The 24,203-nt window shown below is 40.9% G+C and overlaps 1 protein-coding gene across 4 annotated transcripts in view; it reads right to left on the bottom strand.

Moving 5' to 3' along the window:
- The window catches only part of ptprdb (protein tyrosine phosphatase receptor type Db), a 151,325-nt gene that overhangs the window by 101,800 nt on the left and 25,322 nt on the right, over window positions 1-24,203 (bottom strand). For all 4 annotated transcript variants that reach the window (XM_044345563.1, XM_044345565.1, XM_044345566.1 and 1 more), the window contains exons 3-5: window positions 23,099-23,124; window positions 7,087-7,162; window positions 5,850-5,894 (exon numbers count right to left, since the gene is read on the bottom strand). The gene's annotated coding sequence lies outside the window, so the exon portion shown is untranslated. The remainder of the gene's footprint in view (window positions 1-5,849; window positions 5,895-7,086; window positions 7,163-23,098; window positions 23,125-24,203) is intronic.

Below are 24,203 nucleotides of genomic sequence, written 5' to 3'. Positions count from 1 at the left end.
CGCCACCATTCAGACAAAAGACAAAGACGGACAAAGATGAAGTTACTGTTAAACAAATGGACTTTTGTTTTTTTGCTGTATTGCTTTCATATCTAGATGATTTGGGAAAATGCAACCAGGGCTTTCCCCAATCTTGCTGTTCTTGTTGATAAAGTCAAGTGGCTCACCATGTAATAATAATATGTCATGTTGGAGGTGATGATGTAAAGATCTGTTTGCTTGATGAATATGTCAGGATTGTATGTTATGGTAGAAATGTTCCAGCTTGGTTTGACAGCTGATTGTAGTTCTTTGTGTTCTTTGTGTTTCTCACTCAACAGGACATTAAAACAAAACAGCTTTATGACCGAGGCATGACATCTCTGTAGCTTTCTTTTCCTGCTTTCAAGTTAAATAATTGATTGCCAAAGTGTCTTTGATGCCCTGTTGAACTGAACCTTGGTCATCATGCCATCCAGCTCAGAATAAATCCATCCTACTGTACATTCTTAATACACATCCAGTGTGTGTGTGTGTTTATGAAGTATGACACTGATCTGTCTCTGCCTGTTTTACAGCTATGCTTCCATAATCCCCATCCTAATCCACTGCCTGTGTGTGCATTAGTGTGTGTGCATGTGTGACTTGTCTCTTTATTTCTATGGTATTTAAGCTTTTGGCTCTCAGAGGGCCTCTCTTTCCCACGCCTTCCACACTATATGTAAAGCCATAGAGAGCCCTCCAGTCATCAACCACTCAACACAATGGCCTGGACAGAATCACTCTGCACTCCGCTGTCAATATCTCCATTGCAATTGCAGTCAACAGAATAAACACAGAGAATTGAATGCTTACGGGTAATATTACTATTAAATGAGCCGATGAAATGGCTGCAGTGATGATGGGAGAGAGAGCCGAGAACGGTTGAGATGGAGAGAGGTGAATATGTCAGTGCAACCAGAGAATGAAGTAGAACAACAGTTACAGTAGTTCTCTCAGTTCTCCGTCCTTATTATGATGCCGGCATACTTTTTTATTTATCACCTTAAGGATGGTTGATTCGCTTTAAGTCCAGAATTAACTGCAGAATAACAGACATTACATGACAACCACACAGGTGCATATCCCCCTTTTCCTCTTTGTGTACCTTAAAGAGACATGGTTTCCAACCTGGGGGTCTGGACCATCACAAGGGATCACAAGATAAACATAAGGGGTCCCAAGATGATAAAAAGGATAAGAAAGCAGAAAAAATATATTTCTGCTACATAAAATTGTTCCAAATAAGTTTGTTTTGTCATAACTGAAGTTCTTTGAGAAATTTACAATGTAGCACAAAGTCAGGAGGTCGTGATATGTAGCACAACAAGCTAGCAAAGCTCTAAAAACAAAAGCGCGTTCAAAGTGGTGAAGGAAGCCCTCTCTGGAGACTGAAAATGGGATTGTTGTCATTAGTCCTTACAGTAAGCATTGCCTTTGTGGTGAAGCTACATGTCACCCAGTGTAACAGTGTGGTTCACTGACATGTTTTTAAATGTTTTTGGACAACAACGGAGGTCTGCAGCGTAAATGAATACAATATATGAGGCTTTGGATAAACACAAACTTATAAGTAGGATGAGATCATTGTTGGTTTGGCTCTGCACATGAAATCTGTTGACAATAAGATAGAAAATCACCATAATTTTCCCCAATAGGCCTCTAAATATATTTCCAATAATAAAAAAAGAAAAAAAAAACTCTAGTTAAACTGTTAAAAACTGGTAGACAAACACAAATCATGACTGTGGGTCGCAGCACATGTCTTTGTTCTATGGGGTCACCAGCCAGAAGGCTGGGAACCACGATTCTAGAAGTATATTTATTGACATTTCTGTGCCTTTACTGGAGAGTTAAAGCAGAGACAGACAGGAAATAAGAAGGAGATAACAACAGGTGCACACAAAGGTCCTGACACACACTCCAACCACGGATGATGTGATTATATGGTTGGTACTTCTAACCCTTAGGCTACAAGGGCTCCCTAAAGGGTCTGCTGTAACAACACTGATGAAAGACACCTGGAAATGTATGTGAAGGAAGGAAGGAAGCAAGGAAGGAAGGAAGGAAGGAAGGAAGGAAGGAAGGAAGGAAGCAAGGAAGGAAGGAAGGAAGCAAGGAAGGAAGGAAGGCAGGAAGGAAGGAAGGAAGCAAGGAAGGAAGGAAGGAAGCAAGGAAGGAAGGAAGGCAGGAAGGAAGGAAGGGAGGAAGCAAGGAAGGAAGACAGAAAGAAAGAGATCATGTAGAAATGACCAGTTCTCCTCAGCGTTTCAAAATGGTGCATGATGAATAGAGAGAGGAGTAAGAGGTTGATGAGTGAGACCCTCAGCAATGATAATCCCATTAGCACTGTACTGCATGTTAAGCTCCCCACTAATGACTGATGTGTGTGTGTGTGTGTGTGTGTGTGTGTGTATGTGGGCATGTGTATCATATGTGTAAGCGTGCACAGTATGTGTCTTTGTGTGTGGCTGAGTCCCTCTCGGACCATCCTAATTATCAGATGTGACTCACGTGAGGGTAATTACAGCATCTGAGACAGTGGGAACAAGGCTACGAATGACCCAGAAATTCACAGGCTAATGAAGCGATAAGACACACACACACACACACACACACACACACACACACACACACACACACCCACACACACACACACACACACACACTCTTTCTCACATTCACAAAGAGGGACATAAGACAGCAGGAGAAAGAGGGAGACAGTCAATGAACTTAGAAAAGCCTAACCAGGGTCAAGGGTCACAAATTAGCCTCGGCTAGAAGTCCTGTATGCAACACATCTATCTCATGTTATTGTAACCTGTTACAATGGTTTTTGCATTGTCCCTGACAAATAAACAATGAAAAAAGGAACAATGTTTCCCTCAGACTGCATCAGAGAGAGTAGAGAGATTTGGGCGGAGCTGTCAAGAGACGCTCCGTCAGGCAGCTTCAAGCTCAGCCTTCTTCCTTGTATGAACTAATCTGGCTGCTCTCTGTTCTCTGTCATATCTGGCCACAGCTCCACAGCACTGTGGTCCGCTTCCACAGGCATGGATTAAACTCGGCTACCCGAGACTAAATTCGCTACTGAAGAATCATCTAGGTGTAATCCCTGTGTGAAGCCAGCCCTGTATGGTACAGAACATTATATCTCTCACAATGACTATTATACACAGCAGGCTGCACATTGTTGAGATACAGGAAACTACCGTGTGAATGCTTCGCTGTGTACCGGCAGCAGCAGATTGTCACGTAAAATCAGATTGGTTCACTTCAGGTTTCCCAACGAGAACACATCAGCTCATTCAGAGTTGTGACAGTGTTTCTCAACTCTGTGATTAAGATATTAAAATTTTAATACACTCTGTCACATATTTCTTTAGCTCTCCTGTCTCCTGGTTTTCCTTTTCGCATTAACATTTAATATGTTTATGTATTTGTATTGTCTATTTGATCCTTTTCTATTAAATTATCAGGAAGAGAAAATACATCACAGATGAAATCCATCTATTATTAACACACAAACACAAGAAATAAGGACAAATGGATAAATATGTCTCTCAAAGCAAAAGCACATAATAAATGGATGTTAGAAATAGACACTGCAATGTCCAAAAATGCCAAACTTGACATGAATACACAGGTAACCCTCCGTTATACTTAAATAAGTTTTAAATGACTAGTGACAAGTTCCTGTATCAAAATATGATATTCACATGTGTTATTTTCATATCAGCAAAGGCAACAGAAAAATGCTTTTTCTTTTCTCATATGTGTATTTATGTTGTTTTTGATTTACTGTAAAACAGTGTAAATACTGTAAAGTGTTGTAAGAATGCTAGAAGTACAAATGTCAGCCTACTTAAAATACATTCTTGCAATAAAGTATAAAAAAGGCAACAGTTGCTGTGTACAGATAAAACGGCCTCTATGTATTCATATGTGAGAAATATACAAATAAAAGTAGTTTGAATAACTGGAGTTCTGTTATTAATGAGGAAGTCTTCAGTTGTCAGTGACTTTAGCTGCCAGATGCTGTTTTCTCATTTAGCATTAGCAACACTGGTTCAATACAAACCAAACGTTCAATACACCTGTAATAGTGTTTGATGTTTTTAAATTATTTAAGGTTTTTATGCCAAACATAATGTAAAATGATGGTATTCCAGAGATTATATTATTATTAGTATAATTACATTGAATAATTTAAGTGATATATGTGCACACAAACCAATCACAGGTCAAAACATTCCTAAATTTGGCTGAATGATAAAAGTCAGAAGTGCTGTTTGGGAGCTGAGAGAGACGGCTCTTATTGCTGAGCCAAATGATCTGACTCACTAAAAACACATGAATTCACATCACTGATAGTCAGATAGAAATGAGCAGCAGGTCAGGATGAGTGACAGCTGAGCATAATCTTCCACCTGATATAAACATTTTTAGACCACGGCATCCCTAAATAAACCCCTACAACGTCATTAGCTGAGCTACTCTGCATGTTAAACATCTTAAATACCGTTTTCATGTATTTTAAAACATAATTAATATAAATGTCACCTCAATTTAATGTGGTGAAATAACTGATGAAAAGATTAAAAATGCACAATAAATGTAGAATGACATGAAAGGTTTTGCGGCACCCTTGCCCCCCCCCCCCCCCCACTTTGGGAACCACTGGTCTAATAACTTTGAACATTTAAGGGTCTTCTGGTTTTGTGCATTATGAGTCAAAGCTGCTGAAGTAAATTGTTTTCTCATGTACATTTATCACAGTTTCTAGCACAGTTAGTGCTACTTCAACATAAGACAAAACTAATATGTACTATATTATAATATACTATAATATGTGTTGCTGTGTTGATCCTGAACCCTCAGGTTGACAACAACTGCCTGAAGACACACACGGACAATAATCAACTAAACTAAACTCAGTTGAAAGCCTTGATCTTCAGGCTGCATGGTGCTTCAAATCATGCAGCTAAATAGTCCCTAATTTCTCAAAGGCGGGGGGGGGGGGGGGGGCTTTACTCTTGCTTGTGCCAATTTGCACAACAGCGCCATTGATGTGACAATTTAAGTGATAAGTGACATCAAGTGCGACCCACTCATGGTGTTGGTCTGTGAGGCAGAGCAAGTCACTCTCAACCCACGCTGCAGCCATTACAGGATCCCTCCTCTGGTTGCTCCTGCACAGACACAACATATGTGTGTGTGTGAGTGAGTGTGTGTGTGTGTGTGTGTGTGTGTGTGTGTGTGTGTGTATACATGATTGACTGCATGTTTAAGTGAGTTATCTTGATCAAATTCCCAATTACACAGATGAGTGTCTCTTCAATGCTGAGCTCTTTGTACAAATATACAAACTAACAGGCATCAGCCTCACACAAACACACCTACTCACGCACACACACAGAAAAACAAAACACAATCGCACACACACACAGAGGCCGGAGGCACCAGGCACTTCATTTCCTATTCCACCCCCTCTCCTCATCCTCGGCACCCTCATATTCCACTCTGGCCTCCCCAACACTCAACCCACAGTCACTATAGCAACCTCACACGGAGCTACTGGCAGCCAGAGGGCTAATCATGTCGTTACAACATCTGTCAGAAAGAAGAGACACACACACACCCTCAAACACGGATACAACTGCATATACTGATGCACCCCCGGCAGCACTTGGACCCAGATGCATCCTCACAAACAGATAGGAAGGCTTGCATCTTTACACGTGCTCACAAACATATGTTCACACACACACACACACACACACACACACACACACACTGAAATAAGGTCAAGTTAAAGACAAGTTTCTTACCTTTGCTCATGGTTCATCCTGGAGCATGAAGTTTAAGAGTGGGAGCTGAAATAGAACAGGACGAGATTTTCTCATGTGAGTTTGAACTGACTGTCTGTTCACTTGATCTATCAACAAAAAAAGAAAAAATATTGATTGGTGTTTTTTTTTTTTTTGGCCAGGAAGAATCATTTGCTTGAAAACCTGTCTTGGCTGAGACAGAGAGATAAATGAAGGGATGCCCACTGAGAGACTGGCTGGTAAAATGGGCCAATCAAGTCTGCTACAGAAACAGGCCTGCTGGGTATGTTGCTCTGCTGCCACCTGTAGACCAGATCTGGTACTCCACCTACACATATTCTCAGGACACTGACCTCAGGACATCAACCATAATAGAAACTTGTTAAACTGTGAAAACTAAGGGGTTGAGTTACAAAAACTAAGTTACTGCTGCAGTGGATAGACCAGCAGTGCTGTCTCTGATTCAAAATCAATCCTCCTGATAACATCTTCCTTCCTTCAGCGGTGTACAGTACATGCAACTCCCAGTGAAGCGCTCTGATCGCTTCAGTATACTCTATGCATTATCTAACAATACTTTCAAAGAGTTTGATGAAATCTATTTTTGTGTTTTTTGAATTTTGCGGAGGCTTGTTACCAAAATGCGTCACACACACAAACTCTAGCCAACCTTAAAAAAGGAAAGTGCCACTCAGAGCAACACACACAGCCTACGTGCAGCCTCTGCATCTTTTAACAAACCGAAGAGGGGTGAGCGAATGCTTTATATTTAGAATGGTGACGCTATGCGAACTTGAGCACTAACATGAGAGGAAAGCTCAGCGATGCGTTGGAGAGCTGCATATTCAATAATGTATCAGAGACAGCATTTTAAAAACAGCTGGGGATCGCTGCTCTGTCTTGTCCTGTCTGTCTCTTTGCATGTCTTCTTCCCAGTCTGTCCACTGCGACGGCAGCAGATTTGTGGGGAGCTAATGTTTGGTTAAACTTTCATCCTGTGTCTTTCTGTCCCTGAGGATGAGTCTCTCTCGCTGCGCTTCCATCGCTCTCTTCCCCAAAAAGAAGATCCCACCCTTTTCTTCTTGTGCTCCCTCTCTGTGTTTCTCAGTGGACATGGCAAAAGCCTTTTAGCAACACAAATCATAAACAAATCTGGCTCAGGACAAAACTGCTTTTGACAGTGAGGGGAGGCTGTGCATGTGTCAGTTTGAAGGTCATCATGATAATCAGTTCCTACCTGCTTTAGTAAACAGGTCCACTGTGCTGCTTCATCTTTGAGGAATGAAAGAGTAAGAAATCTCCCCAGAATTCTCCTGTGAGAGAGAGAGAGAGAGAGAGATAGAGAGAAATCAAAAGGGGGTGGTGAGGGGAAGGGAAGAAGAAAAGTAGAAAAGGGATTAAGAACAGAGTCTTAGCCTTTCAGAACTCAGTGCTCTTAAAGCCAACTCTGGCTTTCAACTAAGTTCTCTGTGTTTGTGTCTGCTTGCACTTGACTTGCATTGGTGTGTGTGTGTGTGTGTGTGTGTGTTTGTGTGTGTTTATGCCATAGCGTTCAGAATGAAGCATCCAACGCGCAACCCGAGTTCAACCACTGTGGCTGCGTTGTTCGGAAAGCAGGCTGGGTCAAATGGACAGCCCCGGCTCAACTCTTATACTGGGGGCTTTTAAGGCTTTTAAGGCTCCCATGCCAGCTACTTACAAGCTGTATGGGCCATGAGGGGATGAGGGGCTGAGAAGCCGGAGTGGGAAAAGCCTACAGCACCTCAGTATGATAAGTACACACTCTGACAGATCAAAGGGGTTGCATTAGGACACACGTGTGAATACTAGCACAGAGGTGTGTGAAACGTAAGCAAAGACAGACCGTGTACATATACACGCGCACGCACATCCAGATGTAACTCAGCTGCAGTGACCCTGTGCCGTTATTCTGAATTCTTCTGCCATCTATGGAGTGCAGTAGTTTGCACCAAGTTGTGGTAAAATAGACATCATTTTGCTGGTGGAGCAAATTCAGGATGTGTCTCAGAGGATCATCGGCTGTCACACTGTTCTTTTTTTTATAAAATCCAGTTTTAAACCTTAGAAAAATTCACTTTGCAGTAGGCTGTGAAAAATGATATTCATGATATTAAATAGCAAGAAAAACAAGAATGAGATTACTGTAGATGCACACTTGACAATGTTAAGATGGTTAGAATGATTCTGCATTGGAAACTGGAACAACATGCCGTATCAAAGATTCACCACTAGTCTGTGCTGTTACACCACTCCTGTGTTTGTGCTGCTGACCGACTTACTAAATAAGGGCAGAGACGATGATGGCAGCATACATTAACTACAGGATACAATGATGTAAAGATCACCAGTGACTTAATCACAAATTAAAATTGGCACATATGTCATTACTGCTGCATTATTTGCCCCCATAAACATGAGTTGCTTTTAAGTCAAAGTGGCATCATCTCACATTGTGTAATGAAAAGCCATGTGAAGAATCTGTGCCTTTGCCTGGCTCTGAAGATCTGTGTAAGACATGAGATAGATTCAGTGCTGCCCCAGCCTGCATACATGCGCGCTGTGAGATATGTATGTATGCTGTGTGTGAAAACTGGTTCACACTTTATTTTCAGTTGATGACACATTCCTCCCTGGATTCCTTTCCACTTGCACCATGTTTCTTCTGTAACGATCTGACAATAGCTGGTGAAATCAGTTGGGTGGAGGATTATTATAAGCATCGGTTACCCTCTATTGCGGGCGCCAGTTTTCCTCCATCATGTTGTTTTCCTATCGGGTTTCAGTGCTCCCCTGGCTGGAAACCACCTTGTTAGCGAGAATGTGTTTCACCTGTGCTGGCCCAGCAGAAGTAATTAAAGCCTCTTCAGCCTTGTGCGGGAGAGGAAGAGTTTGGGAACTAGATCATTTGGAAAGCTTGTGTTGGTGCAAGCAATTCTGCTTTACAGCACTTGCACAATAAGTCAAGTTTATCCTGTTTCTGGTGAGCACGGCATTACTGTAGTATCCTCCACGATTTTTATGTGATAAAATGGCACCCACGGTGAAAGTCTGTCTGAAAACCCTTTTAGTTGCTTTGAATCTCCATGGGGATTCCCATGGGAGCCCTTCAGAGCAGCCTTTGAATCCCTTTTATGTTGATGGCTGAACTTACTATTCAGTGAGAGTCACAATACTGGTAGCATACGAAGGGAATTCAACTCTAGGTGTTCTATGTGGACATCACCTTTAAGGTTTCTGCTGGTGGCGGAAATGAGTCAGGGCAAAGTGGCATATTATTTAGGTCAGTGAAGTGATTTCACATACCCTTTTCACACCATGAACCAACTATTCCTGCACTGATCTGCACAGCAATGGCCCAGATATTTTTTTGATGTCTAACCCTAACCAGGGCAGCTCAGTAGAATTTGGTTTACTTTGGTTTGGCTTCACTCAGCATGTGTGAAATACTCTTCTTAGGTTTCTGTCAAGAGGGCTCAACATCAAGGCAAGTGGGTAAGCAGGGCAGGAGAATGGGCATCAGAGCTGGCATCAGATGGCTGTCCCTTAAGCCCCACTTTAAATGTAGTGTCACAGTAGAGCCATGTATAATACTGACATGATTACCTACAAACATACAAAAATAATAATTTAGCAGCAAATTTAACTTTATAAATGTGTTTACTCTTTTGAGTTGTGTATGCAGCAGAATGTTAAGGAGGTTCCTGCAGATCAAGTGGGCAACAGGGACCCTCACAACAGCACGACACAGTTGTGCGTAAACAACTTGAACTTGTTTAAAACTTGTATATGTGTATGGGAATTTACACAAAGGGATAGGCGTCTCATCTGCCTCCTGAAGGAAGCATTCTGAGAGGATACATGGTGCACAAATGCCTGCATAAGTCAATGAAGCCTTCAAAAGGACTGACCAATTGTTTTTAAAGCTCTTGAGACATTAAAAAAGCTTACAGTGGAATGAGGATTATTGAACTACAGTACAGTAATGGTCCTTGTGTGCCTCCACTCATCAAACAACATGCACACGAGACAGCAAGATAACAGGAAGACAGTGAAGAGATACAGACACAGGATAGAAATCCAAGTCACACTTTAATCCTAAACTACATAAAAAAATTAGCTCTTCTTAAAACCTAAAGTAGGATAAGTACAGCTGCATCTGGCATTTTGAGTCAAGCCAGATTACAATGCTCCAGTGCCTTCGTGTCTTGATTTAACATACCAAATGCAACTGAATTTAAACCAAAGAGTTGTTTGTTAAATCTCATGCCTCTATCGATATTCTCCAGCAGACGTTTTTACCATGAAATACAGATATCTGAATAAGAACAATGAGAGAAATATGCAACAATTAAAACATAAAGCCTTTGACTTCATGTTTAATTACATTAGGGTTAAGGGGTTGGAGTTCCTTGTTAGAACATATACGGCTTTTAAACTATGAATTATATGATATTCCACTATTTTTAAACCACACTAGTTAATGTTTTTATGTTAATGCAAACAAAAAACATTGCCTCGTGGTTATACGCCTTCACCAACCAGTCAAGTTGCAGTTTTACGTCCATGTCTGTCCAGACTCATACAATATTTGTAGTGAAGACTTTAAATAAGGAATTTTATAAAAGGTATTACAGTAAGTGCCTTGAGTTACGGCCAAAAATGTATTTGTGAGGTTACAGTGACCTTGACCTTTGACCTTTGACCACCAAATTCTAGTCAGTTCATCCTTGAGTCCAAGTGGATGTTTGTGCTAGATGTAATGAAATACCCTCCTTGTGTTCCTGAGATATTGGGTTCACGAGAATGGGACAGATGTGAGATCACAGTGACCTTGAACCACCAAATTCTAGTCAGTTCATCCTTAAATCCAAGTGGACATTTATGCCAAATTTGAAGAAATTCTCTCGAGGCATTCCTGAGATATCACGTTCACATGAATGGGACGGACAGACGGATGTACATACAGGCAACCCAAAAACATAAAGCCTCCGGCCACGGCTGTCACCGCTGCAGAGGCATAAAAATGACTGTGTGTCTTGTGAAAGATGTTGCTTGTAGTGACAAACAGAGAATGAAAAACCCAAACGCTATTTAATCAAGTGTCTATTCCTGAAAGCAGGTTTAACAAACTCTGAGGCTAAGTTTTTGGTTCCAGAGTCAATTTAATCAACTCTGAGTATGTCCACTCTGAGTTAAACTACTGCATCATCGATGGAGCTCCGATACTACAAGTCACCATGGCAACAGGTAAATAAAAGGCTGAGCCTCCATTTTAAACCAGTGATGCATGTGTACTGTGCACTGTGAACATTTATCTTTAAAAAATATAGCAGTGACTGAACCTGAGTCAGAGTGAACAAAAGTATCAATAAATTAACACAATAAAGTTGTATTCAGTGTAGTCCATTAAGTCATCATTTACCAGACTTGAAATTCCTTAATTAATCATTTTACATATATTTATTCAGCTTAAGTCCACGTCAGTCCCACCCAAGTATTTTCTACAGTCGATTTTAATGATACCCTCAACATTTCTCAACACAGAGACACGAAAATGTCCTTGATAACTCAACAATACAATTATTTCTCCTTGGATTCTGAGAGGTAAAGTATTTTTTTTGTCAGTTTTTGACAGTGGAAGGTTACAGAAGGGCATTGTGCTGTGGGTGGACGTGGTGCATTCATCTACTGTTTTGGGTTGTCTGCCATTGGTGGGTTTCATTCCATTACAAATTGCCACCAGTTGGCTGCAACCCAAATCCAAAATGCTTTGCCTAGATAATAAAACAGATTCTGATTGAATGGGCTGTGTCATGCTGACATAAAATCCCCAAACCAAGAATCATACAGATACAAAAAAAGGTTGTGTAGACAGTAGCCAACGAATGCATCGGTATATGTAAACCTGGGAATGAGAAGGGATTGGTCTTTGCAGCCCTAACCCTAACCTAACCCGAACCCTAACCCCTAACCCTAACCCCTAACCCTGAACCCCAACCCCTAACCCTAACCCTAACCCAAGCCCTAACCTTAACCCTGACCCAAGCACTTCAGACCTTCCTCCAAGCCTGTAGTAATGCCCTAGATTGCCAAAAACAGTGTAATCTCTGAAGGTGACCAATTTTGGTCATTATTCCACTAAAAAATAAAAAACCAAACAAACAAAAAGCTTAATTTTATATATTGGGTCTTCAAAGTGCTCTCTGAAACTGGGCTTGAATCTATGAAATGAGAAGATTAAAATTTACAATTCACAATTTCATTTAGCAGATGCTTTTATCCAAAGCGACGCACATCTGAGAGCTGATACACCAAAAAGGAGGGATCTAGTCAGGTGAGAACAACACAAGTAAGTGCTATAAAGCTAAGTTTGAGTCTGATAGGACATAGACGCCAACAGACGGTGCACAGAGGCAGTGCATAGAGTGCGTAGAAGCAGATTTTTTTTTTGTATTTTTGTTTTTTCTCTACCCTCAGTCCAAGTGCAGAGGTGTTTGCAAAAGAGCTGGGTCCTTAGTCTTTTCTTTAAGATTGAGAGGGACTTTACAAATCGAACAGAGTTTGGTAACTCGTTCCACCACCGGGGAACTATGGAGGAGAAGAGCCAGTGACTCAGTGCCCTGTTGTGATGGTGGTGCCAGGCGCCTTTCATTGGCAGAGCGTAGTGAGCGGGAGGGAGTGTGGACCTGGATGAGGGAGTTCAGGTAGGTGGGAGCCGTTTTAGTTGCTGTTTTGTAAGCAAGTGTCAGGGTTTTGAATTTGATGCAGGCAGCAACTGGGAGCCAGTGGAGGGATATCAACAGCTGGGTGACATGCTGTTTTGGGCTGGTTGCAGACCAGCTGTGCTGCCGCATTCTGCATCACCTGCAGAGGTTTGAACATACATGAGGGGAGGCCTACCAGGAAGGAATCGCAGTAGTCAATGTGTGATATTACGACAGCCTGTAGCACGAGTTGTGCTGCCTGCTCAGACAAGTGGGGTCTGATCTTCCTGATGTTGTACAGGGCAAACTGACAGAACCGGGCGATTGAGGCTACGTGACCCTTAAAGGTTAACTGGTCAACGATCATGACACCCAAGTTATGGGCAGACTCTGTGGGCATGATTTGGGTTGAGTCGAGCCAGATGCTGAATGCGCCAAGTCTGCCCGCAATACAATCAATACAATCCCCCTCTGTGAGTCATGTCATCCAACATTGTGTGTGTGTGAGTGTGTGTGTGTGTGTGTGTGTGTGTGTGTGAATGCGGGGGGGGGGGGCGGGGGGGGTAGGAACTCACTGAACCAGCTGCACACAGAAATCTTAATAAGATTAAAATAAAGAAATAAAAACAAGGGTAAAATCTTGTGATTAAATGTTGAGTAATGTAGCAGTTATAGTTTCAAAAAATGAATAACAAATGAGAAAAAACAAAACAGCGTCTGTGTTTCTGCTCCGGAGTCCCAACTGACAGGAGAAAAAGTGGTGCAGGCACAAAAATATACTTCCAATGGAAATACTTTTAAATCATTTTTTTAGGTGAAACAGCTTTAATTAGTATTTTTAACGATTTTAATCTGCGTGTACATTTGTTTTTGGAGAGGAGGAGACCTCTGCGGGTAATTCAGCTCCCGGGAGAAACCTGCCGAACGTCTGGATCTAAAGTTATAAGAGAAATAAACCGAACAAGCGTTAGCAGCAGCTCGGCTAACAGCCCGTATCAGATGTCTTGTGGTCGCCGTACATCGTCTTAGAAACACTGATTTTTTAGGTGAAACAGCTTTATTCAGTGTTTTTACCTGTAATCTCTGAGTCTGTTTGTTCTGGAGAGGAGGAGACCTCTGCAGGTAAAAACATCCCGAATGATGAACACTGGAGTAATCCTATCCCAGTGAAGCTGGTTATTTAACAAAGAAGACAACAACTCCCATGATCCCTTGCTACCTCACACCGTCATCACACTCCGTCTTTTGTTATTGTTTTGACTGAGACGCCTAGTGGCTGAAATTACATATTGTGCTTTTAACTCTCATCAGTGTTGTTTCCAGCAGCAGTAAAAAGCTTTGATTAACCCGCCGTAGCCTTTGTTACCTTCCCAGCACCAAACAACAAGGTTAATGACTAGCTAGTGAACATAGTGAAGCATTTCACTGCTAAACAAACAGCTGCATATTTCCCTCAGGAGTTAGTCGCAGGTCAACACAGATTTACAAGAGGAATGAATATTACAACTCCAAATGAATGCTTATGTTGCTCCTTGTCTGTTGAGTGTGTAAATAGTTTGCTAGCATGTTTGCCATATCAACTTTGAAAGGTGATAATTATGTCAATCTTGTGTTTACAGCTTGCTTGTGCTGCCCCCAAGTGGCCAAAAATCACTTAATGCAAGTTTAAATAGTCTAGACAGTAAATATTTATGACAGTTTCTTCTTTTATGTCTTTCAGGCTGTGTGCTTCAGCACATTCAATTTGAAATAAAATAATAGATACTACATTAAAGTAGTAAGTAAAAGTAGTTAAAGTCTCTCAAGTCTTTAATTTGAGCAGATTTGCATCAATATATAAAGAATTATGTGGACAGCTGATAGTGGAGAAGCAGACAATAAACAAGGGGGAGAGAGAGGGGCATGACACACAACAAGGGGCCCCAGGTGGAGTTAAACCAGGGCCATAGTACATACACTGTAACTGTCTGGTTACCATGGTGCATGAATATAGTTGTTTTTTTTATCACATAGTGGCCAAAGTTTAAGGGTTTCTGAGCTTCCAGCTGTGTTTCTCTGGTTCAAACTGTATTAAAAGAGAACTCCAGTGATTTAGTGTTACACTGTCATAAAGTTGGATGACTTGCAAAAGACAGTTTGAAAGGAAATGGTTAAAACAGGTGGAGCAGTGGGAGAGATGTCTTCTGGTGACTTTTGGTCCCTATGGGTCAAGTTTCTCATAATGGGTCTAGACAGCATCCTTTAGTTAGACCCTGTATGCCTTGTACACATGTATGTACTTCAGTGTCTGCAGTAGTAGTCTCCCAGTCCAGGCTGATATAACGCTGATGATATCACAAACAAGCTCCGAAACCATGACGACATTAGAAGTGTTTTTCAGGCTATTACTCAAGACTACTTAAACTGAGCTCCGTGTGCAGAAGCAATGGAAAGCCCCTTTAAGTTCCAGGGTTTTACACATAAATGATGATATGTTTCATCCTGTCTCCTGAGAGACCAAACCACTTGATTCTGTTGTTACTACACAGAATAACAGGGAAAAGGGTTCAAATGTAAGGAAGGTATTCTCTTCATGGATAGTGGTTGGAAGAAACATGACAGCAGAGGGTTTCTGTAAGCAATCTACAATATAGCAAATTCTATTTAATGGCAGTATAATGACTCGGATTACACAAAGGGCACAAACATCTCTGCTGTTAAACAGTGTCATGTCTTTGTATAATAATCATGAGCCTATTTTAAAACTCTATTTAACATTACAATGTGGAGAAAATCACAATGACTGTTCTCCAGAGCAGCAGACGCTATTGTGTGCTTGGGGTGGCCCTGTAGTCATGGATATATGGTGACAATTCTGAATTATCATTTGGTAGGTGCAACAAATTACTCAGTGGTGTCCTACTTTTAAAGACATATTAGACGCTACTGTGCTCGGGGCAAAAAAGAACGAATGACTGAGAGAGCAAAAGAAGTGAAAGAAAAGCGTCTACAATACAGAGGAGAAGCAAGAAAAATGAACAAGTGTTATGAGGTGAAGATGAGAGAGAGAGATAAAGAGAATTATAGTAAATGAGAAAGGGCAAATGAGATATAACAGGGAGGAAGAGCTTCTAAAGTGGAGAAACTCTGACAGAGCTTTGCCCTGTTCCATCTGCTCAGCTATCATCTTTGAAAGGCAAAATTACACAGTACATCTAATTCCCCCTGCGCAGTTAACATCAAATTGTCTCAGCGCTAACGTCTTAATTCTCTCACTGGCAAAGACAGTGATTGCAGCTCTTCTCACTACCAACCTGCAAAGTTCTGACATTTTTGGCTCTGAGGAAAGCGAGACAGAGCATTAATTTAAGCAGAATAAATAGAGAAAGTTGGCAGAATGTCACCGAGGTGGTGGCGGGTTGAGACCAGCATGACCTGACACCTGCTTTTTTCTCACTTTTGACGAGGTCACAAATGTTAGGCTGATATTGGAATCCCACGAGTGCAGAATAGGAATGCTAGAGCAGAATTAGAGTGGCCACAGAATGACTGCAACGGGTTTCCTAATGAAGCCTCTCAGTCCCTCAGCCAAAGTGACCCATTTTCTCTTTCTCTCTTTTTCTTCTCCCTCTCACTGATACAGCTGCCCCAAATTCTTCACAGGAAAGAATATGCATAAATTTAATTAAAATGGTGAAAATTATTGGGATAGATTCTTATATCCCGTTTCTCCGAGCCATTAGTCCTTGGGTTTGCTTGGACTCCAGTGGGTGAGGAGTCTGATGGGGTCAGACTTCATTCTCGGGAGAAAATGTCACCATGGAGACGGTAAATTGCAATAACACAAATGAACTTTCACTTTAAAGGACAAGATGAAATTGAAAAGATGTTTTAACTGTGTGTATGTGTGTCTGTGTATGTGTGTGTGTGTGTGTTTGTTTATTTCTGTGGTATCGTTAACTTTGTTTTGTTCAGTATTTATTTCCTTGTGGTATTTCTGTAAAACTGTGAGGCAATTAGGACTGCTGTTTTAAGTGCTCACAAGACTTCTTTGATTTGATTGGAAGTGGATTAGATTGATTGGAAAATGAGAAAGCATTTGAGAGGGTTTATGAAGTAAAAATGTGAGGACTTTGCAGGATAGCAGGGAATTCTGTTAAAGATCTTGCAATTACAAAATTCCCCAGGGCCATTGATTATACAGCACTCAGACACCTACTATACGTGCACCAGGTTGTTAACTGAGCAGAAGATGATCTGCTTCCATGTGTGGAACGGGCTCAGATTTTCCTCAGGTGCTCATCATCATCATCATCATCATGGACTGGCTGAGCTCAGATGGATTTCATATCAGCTCATGACTGGTTTCACATCTGGATCATCAAGTTGTAACTTGCAGTTTTGGGCAAGTTACCTGAAAACTGTAATTAATTACCAAGTGCACATTACTCATTGTAAAAATAATAACTTTACACATTTCTCAGCAGCAAAAGTAACACATTACATTACTCATTACTTTACTTTCATTACTCCTTCAGCTCTGTCAAAGATGCTTTTGCCTTTAAACAATTCAAAATCCTCCGAAGCAAGAACAAAAAAAATGTGAATAAGATAACTTAGGAATCACATTTCTCCTCCTCAGGAGCAGAATGTCAGCTGGATGCAGAGACCAGACTGATATCATCCCTCCATTGATCCGGGTAAAACAGCCAGCACATCGACCCCCATGAGTAAAAGTAATGGAGATCAGTAACTGTAATGTAATTACTGAATTTCAACTTGTAATCCCTCAAACTACTCCTTACTGAACAAGTAAATCAGCTACGTTACTGCCCAACGCTGCCACTACTCTCTGTTTTGTTTGCCTTTTCTTCCATTTTTTCCAAGAATGTTTCTTCACCAGTAATGCACCAGCGGGCAGTAACGCATTACTTAGTAACGTGTTATAATAATGTGATTACTTTTACCAGTAACGATTAGTGTAAAGGATGACAGCTTGAAATTCAGTTATTACATTACAGTTACCAACCCTTCCTGTCTTATCAGGAGAGAAGGAATGAAGGATTGATATCAGTTTGGTTTCTCTGCCTGAGGTTGATGCAGGAGCTGGAGGTGTGCAGAGGCAGTTAGCCAATACCAAAAGAGGAGAAATGAGATAATGACATAACTTCACAGCTGTCTCAGTTGTGTTCTTAGCTGGCTTGCAAACATTAGCCACAGTTACACAAGCCTACATTCAGGAATCATCTATTTGTTGGTAGTTGGAGGGTGAATGAAGCATGCAGTCACTGGGGGCTAACGTTAAGATAGCTGCTGGTTTAAAGATAATGTCTCTTATTAAATACAGAACATGTTACATGTGTGTTAGGAGGCTTTGAAGTTGTTTAAAGTTACCTTTGAGTAATGGAAGTGAATGATGTTGATGTTATGAATAGTGTAACTAATTATTTATGATGTTCAGTAATTATGACTTTTTCAATGTATTTTCTAACAAGTAATTGATTTCAAGTAAAACTCTTCTTTACTTAGAATCTCCTGAAATAAATCCAGTCTCTATTGTAAATTCTTTAGTTGTAAGCTGTTGGTTTTTCTGCACTGGTGGCGTTCTCTCTTCCCAGGAAGGAGGAGCAGATTTCTCCTGTCATCGCTCCTGTGCCTGTATGAACGTGCATGTGTGTGTGTGGGTGTGTGTGTGTGTGTGTGTGTGTGTGTGCATGTGTGTTTGTTTCTTCCCGAGCATCTGCTGTCATCCTGTTGGTGAAAAACGAGGTGCATATAAGTCATCCAGTGAGAGGTAGTCACTAATAGGAGAGAGGCTGCTCCCTCTCCGCTACCCAAGCGCACACAGACACACAAGTTGTGTAGACGGAGACTGGCTGAGACACTCAAACACAAACACACACACACACACACACACACACCTCCACCAGCATGAGCTATGGCCTTATTACCAACCTCAGTTCTGTGCAGCCAGTGTCCTCCCGTAAAAGCACAACAACACTGTTTCTATCCTCTACCCTACACATACTCCATCCATCCATCCATCCATCCATCCATCCATCCATCCATCCATCCATCCATCCATCCATCCTTGTGCTCCCTCCTCCTCCTCCTCCTCATTTAGCCCCCACCTTTTCATGGGACTTTTTCTCCTCCTCCTCCTCCTGCCTGCCTCCTCATCCCCCCCTCCTCCTTCCCTCCACATTTCTTTTCTCTTTACCTCATTCGCTCTTTTTCTCCACACCTCCCGCCGCCTCCCCCTCCTCCTTTGTTTGCCACTTCCTTCTCTCTCCACCTCAAGCACCTGATTTCTACCCTGCATTAAAATAGCCTCTTCTGCACCTCTCCCCTCCGCATAGCACCTAACTGATTTACTCAAATTTCCTCCCTTCCCCATATCGCACCCCTCCTTTCTCTCTGCTCCAATCCTACCTTACCCTGACCCCACATCCTTCTCCTCTCCTTTCATTTCCTTTCCTTTCCTCTCCATACTCTTCTAAACTTTCATCATACGCCTCTCCGCTTGATCTATTAATCTCTCTCTGTTCTCACTCTGTCCTCCTTATCCCCTTGGCTCCTTTCCTCCCTTGCTCCCTCCCTCCTTCTCACCCTACTTTCTCCATCTCTCCCGGTCTTAGCACCTGCTGCTGAAGCTGACTGGACTGGCAATGAAATGTGGATGGATAGAAGGATGAGGTGGATGGGAGTGGATGTAGGGGGTGGATGTGTGCAGAAATAGATGGAGAAAAGGAAAAAGAGACACTAAGAGCAGAAGGGGTCAGAGAGGAGATGGGAATGTTTGAGGAGAAATATAAAGTGGATAGAAGAGTAGATTGAATAGCATAAAAAGTGCAGAGATATTGTAAAAGGGTTCATGATCTAAAGTGGAGTTGTTCATTTTTAAAAGAAAAGAAATTCCACTACTTCTTTGAGGTTCCTTTGAGTTGTCAGTTTCATCTTTTGCTCTAAATTGTTTGGCTTCTTCCAGAGAACATAACAGCAATCATTTTCTGTGGCTCACTGCTTCACACCCACTGAACACCTCTGTCCACTCATCTGTCATTTCATTTTTGAAAATTGCACCCCGTTTTTTCAAGAGATGTGATAAACCTGACCAATTCACACATTGTATCAAAGTGAAGAAACGTGATCCAAGGGGACTTTGTCTATTTCTTCCTGATGAATGACTTCATGAATGAATTTCATAACATCAGTCTCATCAAACTGTGAACATGGGCGGTGGGAGAGGAGCAGGAAGTGAGTAGAGGGAAAAGAAATGAAGTGATGAGGGAAACGAGGACAAACAGATACTGGATCGCATCTTTTATACGACAGGCACACACACACACACACACACACACACACACACACACACACACACACACACACACACACAGAGTTTTGTTTGATGGACGGTGTGTTTGTGTGGTTCAGAGGGTGGGTGTGCTTGACGGGGGGAGGTGGCCTGTCTGTCTCTAACAGGATGTGATAATTAACCTTTTTCCTGCTGAGCAGAGCTATTAAAGCTAAAGCTGTAAAGCAGTTTTATCACAAACACAACACATTACACAACTTCAGCTGTTTACAGCTGTTGTATACATACAGTGACACTGTGCACTGACCAGTTCATGCAGGGGTCATTCTGCCCGTCCATGTCTATATTTATCTATGTAGCTCATTATCTACTTGTTGATTGGCTTTATATGATTATTTGCTGCACATTAGACTCTTAAATTTATGGCCATCCTTGAGAGAAATATTCAAGTTGTTATTATTATTATTATTATTAGTATTATTATTATTATTATTCAAATAGCTCCAAAAACATCAAAACATAAAATGACACCCAGATGAATTAATTGGCCATTTTTTACCTCCCTCTTACTGTTCCGACCATCTGGAGCATTTTAACATTTTAACTGACCTGACGAATGACTGACAGCTACAAACATGCACATATATATATCCATGTTGTTCTCATAAATAGTGGTGGAAGAAGTAAAGTGAGTAAAAAAAAAATCTATTAAGAATAAATGTCCTGCACTCAAAGTTAAATTTTTACTTTAAAAATGTAAATTTGACTTAAAGGTTCAGTCTGTAGAATTTAGTGGCATCAAGCAGATTGGACCTATCAGAAATGGATTAAAATATTCATAAGTATATTTTAATTAATTTAATATTGCGGCCAACACAGTTTCTCCTACATGCTTGGGGGGGGGGGGGGGGGGGGTATTATTATACAGTATTATTATTATTATTATTATTATTATTATTATGATTATTATTATTATTATTATATGGTCTGAGTATTTTCTGATGTATTAATATGAAAGCAGTACTTTAATGTTGTAGTTGCAGGTGGATGTAATTTTTACAGCTTTATATACTGTTAGGTATTTTAATCCAATATATGTAGCAGAGTAAAAAGTAGAAGAAATGTATGTTAGTAGAAGTAAAATGTAGCATTAAATGAAAATACTAAAGTTAAGTTCTTTATACTTGTAACTGTACTTAAATGAATGTAGTAGTTACTTCCCACCACTGCTTACAAAGATGCTCACATGCAGAAAAAGAAACAAAGCTCAGAGTGTAAAGTGGAGGGCCAACGTAGCAGATGGGCCAGCAGTAGACTAACATATGACTTTGTGCCCCTGAGTGAGTCTCCAGTATCAGCGCGCCAGCCAAACCTTCGCCACTAATGAGGCTCTACACACAGTCCCAGCAGAGCCCACTCCAAACACTGGGAACCAGACACACACAAGTTGTAGAAACATACTCTCTCTCACACACACACACACACACACACACACACACACACAATATGCTCATACACAACCTTGGGCACCAGAGCAAACAAACACTAAAGGGCACAGTGACACGGCACCAGTGTTTGGTAAAAAACCTTGTAGCTACAGTTGCTGCACTTTTTATGTCTTTTGGCCGACTGGCAGCCCGTCCTCACTTCTGAGGTAGGTGTGGGTGATTTGGACAAGATACAGCAAGAATGATCAGAGCGTTATCTCAATATCAATATGTGACAGCATTTAATATTCACAATCTAAAAAGTTAACCAATGTTATTTTATTGTTTTTCTGTAGTGAACTCCTATTTTCTATGAGATTATAGCTTTCAGATTTTGAATGATCTTGATGACCAAAGAAAAATAAGACAATCCCTGTGACAGTGGGTGTTGGTCAATGTCTTGCTTTGAGCCAAATGTTCCAGATCTTCCCAGTATAGCAGGAGCTTTGTGCTTTCATGCTGTGACAAATGAAAGGTCTTAAACACCTTCACAGGTGTTTTCATGTATTCTGTCTGATTTGACTTCTTCTAAGGCTGAGGTTGGGCTGAGCTATGCTAGGAACTACAGTATGTGAGGTCACTCATGTTCAAGCTACATGTACCAATAAGAATGATTAAGGTGTAAGTTGTCCTGCACATGAAGTGCCAACAGCTGTGTAGGTTTATCATTATAGAGCCCCGAAACTGACAAAATGTAGTAAAAAGAGATCAAAAATTCACACCAATGCAAAAAAAAGTGTCAAACAAGGTGATTAAAAAAACAAAAACAAACAAACGAACAAACCAAGAACAACAACGCTGCATGCACACCACATGGTTCTCACACTGTTTACTGCAGTCAGACGTGCTGAAGGTCAGACACACTCGTACGACGTTGTAGCACATTTCATTTTCTTTTCAAAGTATTGTGAGTCTGCTGATATTATTACCAAGCATCTCAGCCTGAAAGTAATAAGTTTGAGATATACTAAAGCTGAAACCTGTAACCCATAAATAAACAATAACAGTGGCCTTTCCTTTTAAGAACTGTAAGGCTTCACACACACACACAGTTATGACTAACAGCTTGTGACAGGCAGTCAGTTGTAAGACACTGAGGAAGAGGATTTACTCATGTTATTACTATTTGTGTGCACTGTGCAGAATTACTACACAGCTCTGATGATATAACTTATTGATTAAAGTTATATATGAACAAATGGAAGGACGTGATGTGTTGTTCACGCTGTAGGAAGCACTGATTCAGTTCAACTAATGATTCTGCTGATTATTTCCTCCATTCATCAATGAATTGTTTACTCAATGAAACATCAGTAACCCCAATTACAACATTCCAAAAATAAAAAATATTTCATTTACTATCATGTATAATAAAAAAAATGCAGCAAATCCTCATATCTGAAAAGCTGCAAACAGTAAATGTCGTCATTTTTACATGAAAATGACTGAAATGAGATTAATTTAGTTATGATGGACTAGTCAGGTCCAGATCTGTGTTGTGTGATGATGGTTTTAACCAGCGGAGTGCAGTGGAAGTGTTACCCAGCATGTCTCTTTGTTATCTTAACACAATGTTATTGTTTTACAGTGAACAGGATCCGGAGCCAAATACATTTTGAGGACGCAGATTGTTTCGTGATACACACACTCTGCCAAGTGCTGATGGCGTGCTGGGTTTATGGGTTGAAAATCAGAGGAAGAAAGTACAAGAGAAGGAAAACACAAAATGAGACTCTCTCTTACCTTAAGAAGCACTTCAACACGTCAAACTGCAAAGACAAGGAGCAAAGAGGGGGAGAAACAAGGGAGAGAGGGAGGAACATGAGAGAGAGAGAGAAAAAAAAGATTTAATAAAGATTACCATAGGGTGCAGTTGCACAACAACAACTTCCCAAGACACTCAAAAAGGTGCTCGAGTGAATTTCATCTCACAAGCAGCCCTGTTGTGCTTTTGTCTGTGATGTTTTTTCATTCTTTCAGGTTGCTTTTATTTCACAAACTACTCTACGACTACACAAATGCAAATTCCTACAATACAATATAAGTCCTTCCTCCACAGCCAGATAAATTCAATCATCTCTGAATGGAAAGGTGGGAAATTACAGTAAAGTCACACAATGCATAATTGTATTTAACTAAATCACAAATTATACTTGTACGTATTATACCTCAGCATGCCTTGCAGATATTTGACTCGTCTACATGCAGACGTGAAGTGAAACAGTCTCTGCTGCACTGAATACCTTTTGACAGTTGCATCATTAAAAAGAGTCATAAAGAGGCTGCTCTTAAATCTGCTTTAGAGGGAACCGTTTAAGAACTTTTAGAGTTTTAAAAAATGAAAAAAAAAAAAAAAGTCCAGAAATAGCCTTCATGGATTTGCTGAATCTCTGGAACCAGAACAATATTTATTTCTCTCTTCTCTTCCCTCTGCTGATCCAGACTTCAAACCCCAGTGGAGCGAAGTTGGAAGTGGGGAGATTCTACTGGTTTGTTAGGTGTTATTCTTCTCTGTCTTCTCTGGCCAACCACTGGCCTGCTGTACTTCACTCTCCTGGCTATGACACATGTGGCCTTGGAAAGACAAAAACACACCCATGACACACAGTGAGATTACAGCTCCGTAAAGCAACCAAGGAAATGTTAGTTTCAAATCCAGGTGCTAGCAGATGCTATCTCTCCACTTGGTTTCTAAGAAGGTCAACCAAATAAAAAAGGGACCAGTTTATTTCACTGTAAAGAGAACTTCAATGGACAATTGATGTATTTCAGACTCTTAAAACTGTCAGTGCAATAAGGAGCACATGGTGGTACAGTAGAGTTCTACAGGTTTGCTGCAGAACATCAG

This window comes from Thunnus albacares, chromosome 3, assembly GCF_914725855.1.
Source record: "Thunnus albacares chromosome 3, fThuAlb1.1, whole genome shotgun sequence".
Lineage (NCBI taxonomy): Eukaryota > Metazoa > Chordata > Actinopteri > Scombriformes > Scombridae > Thunnus > Thunnus albacares.
The sequence above is the reverse complement of the archived record's forward strand: the minus strand, read 5'-3'. Positions and strand labels throughout refer to the sequence as shown.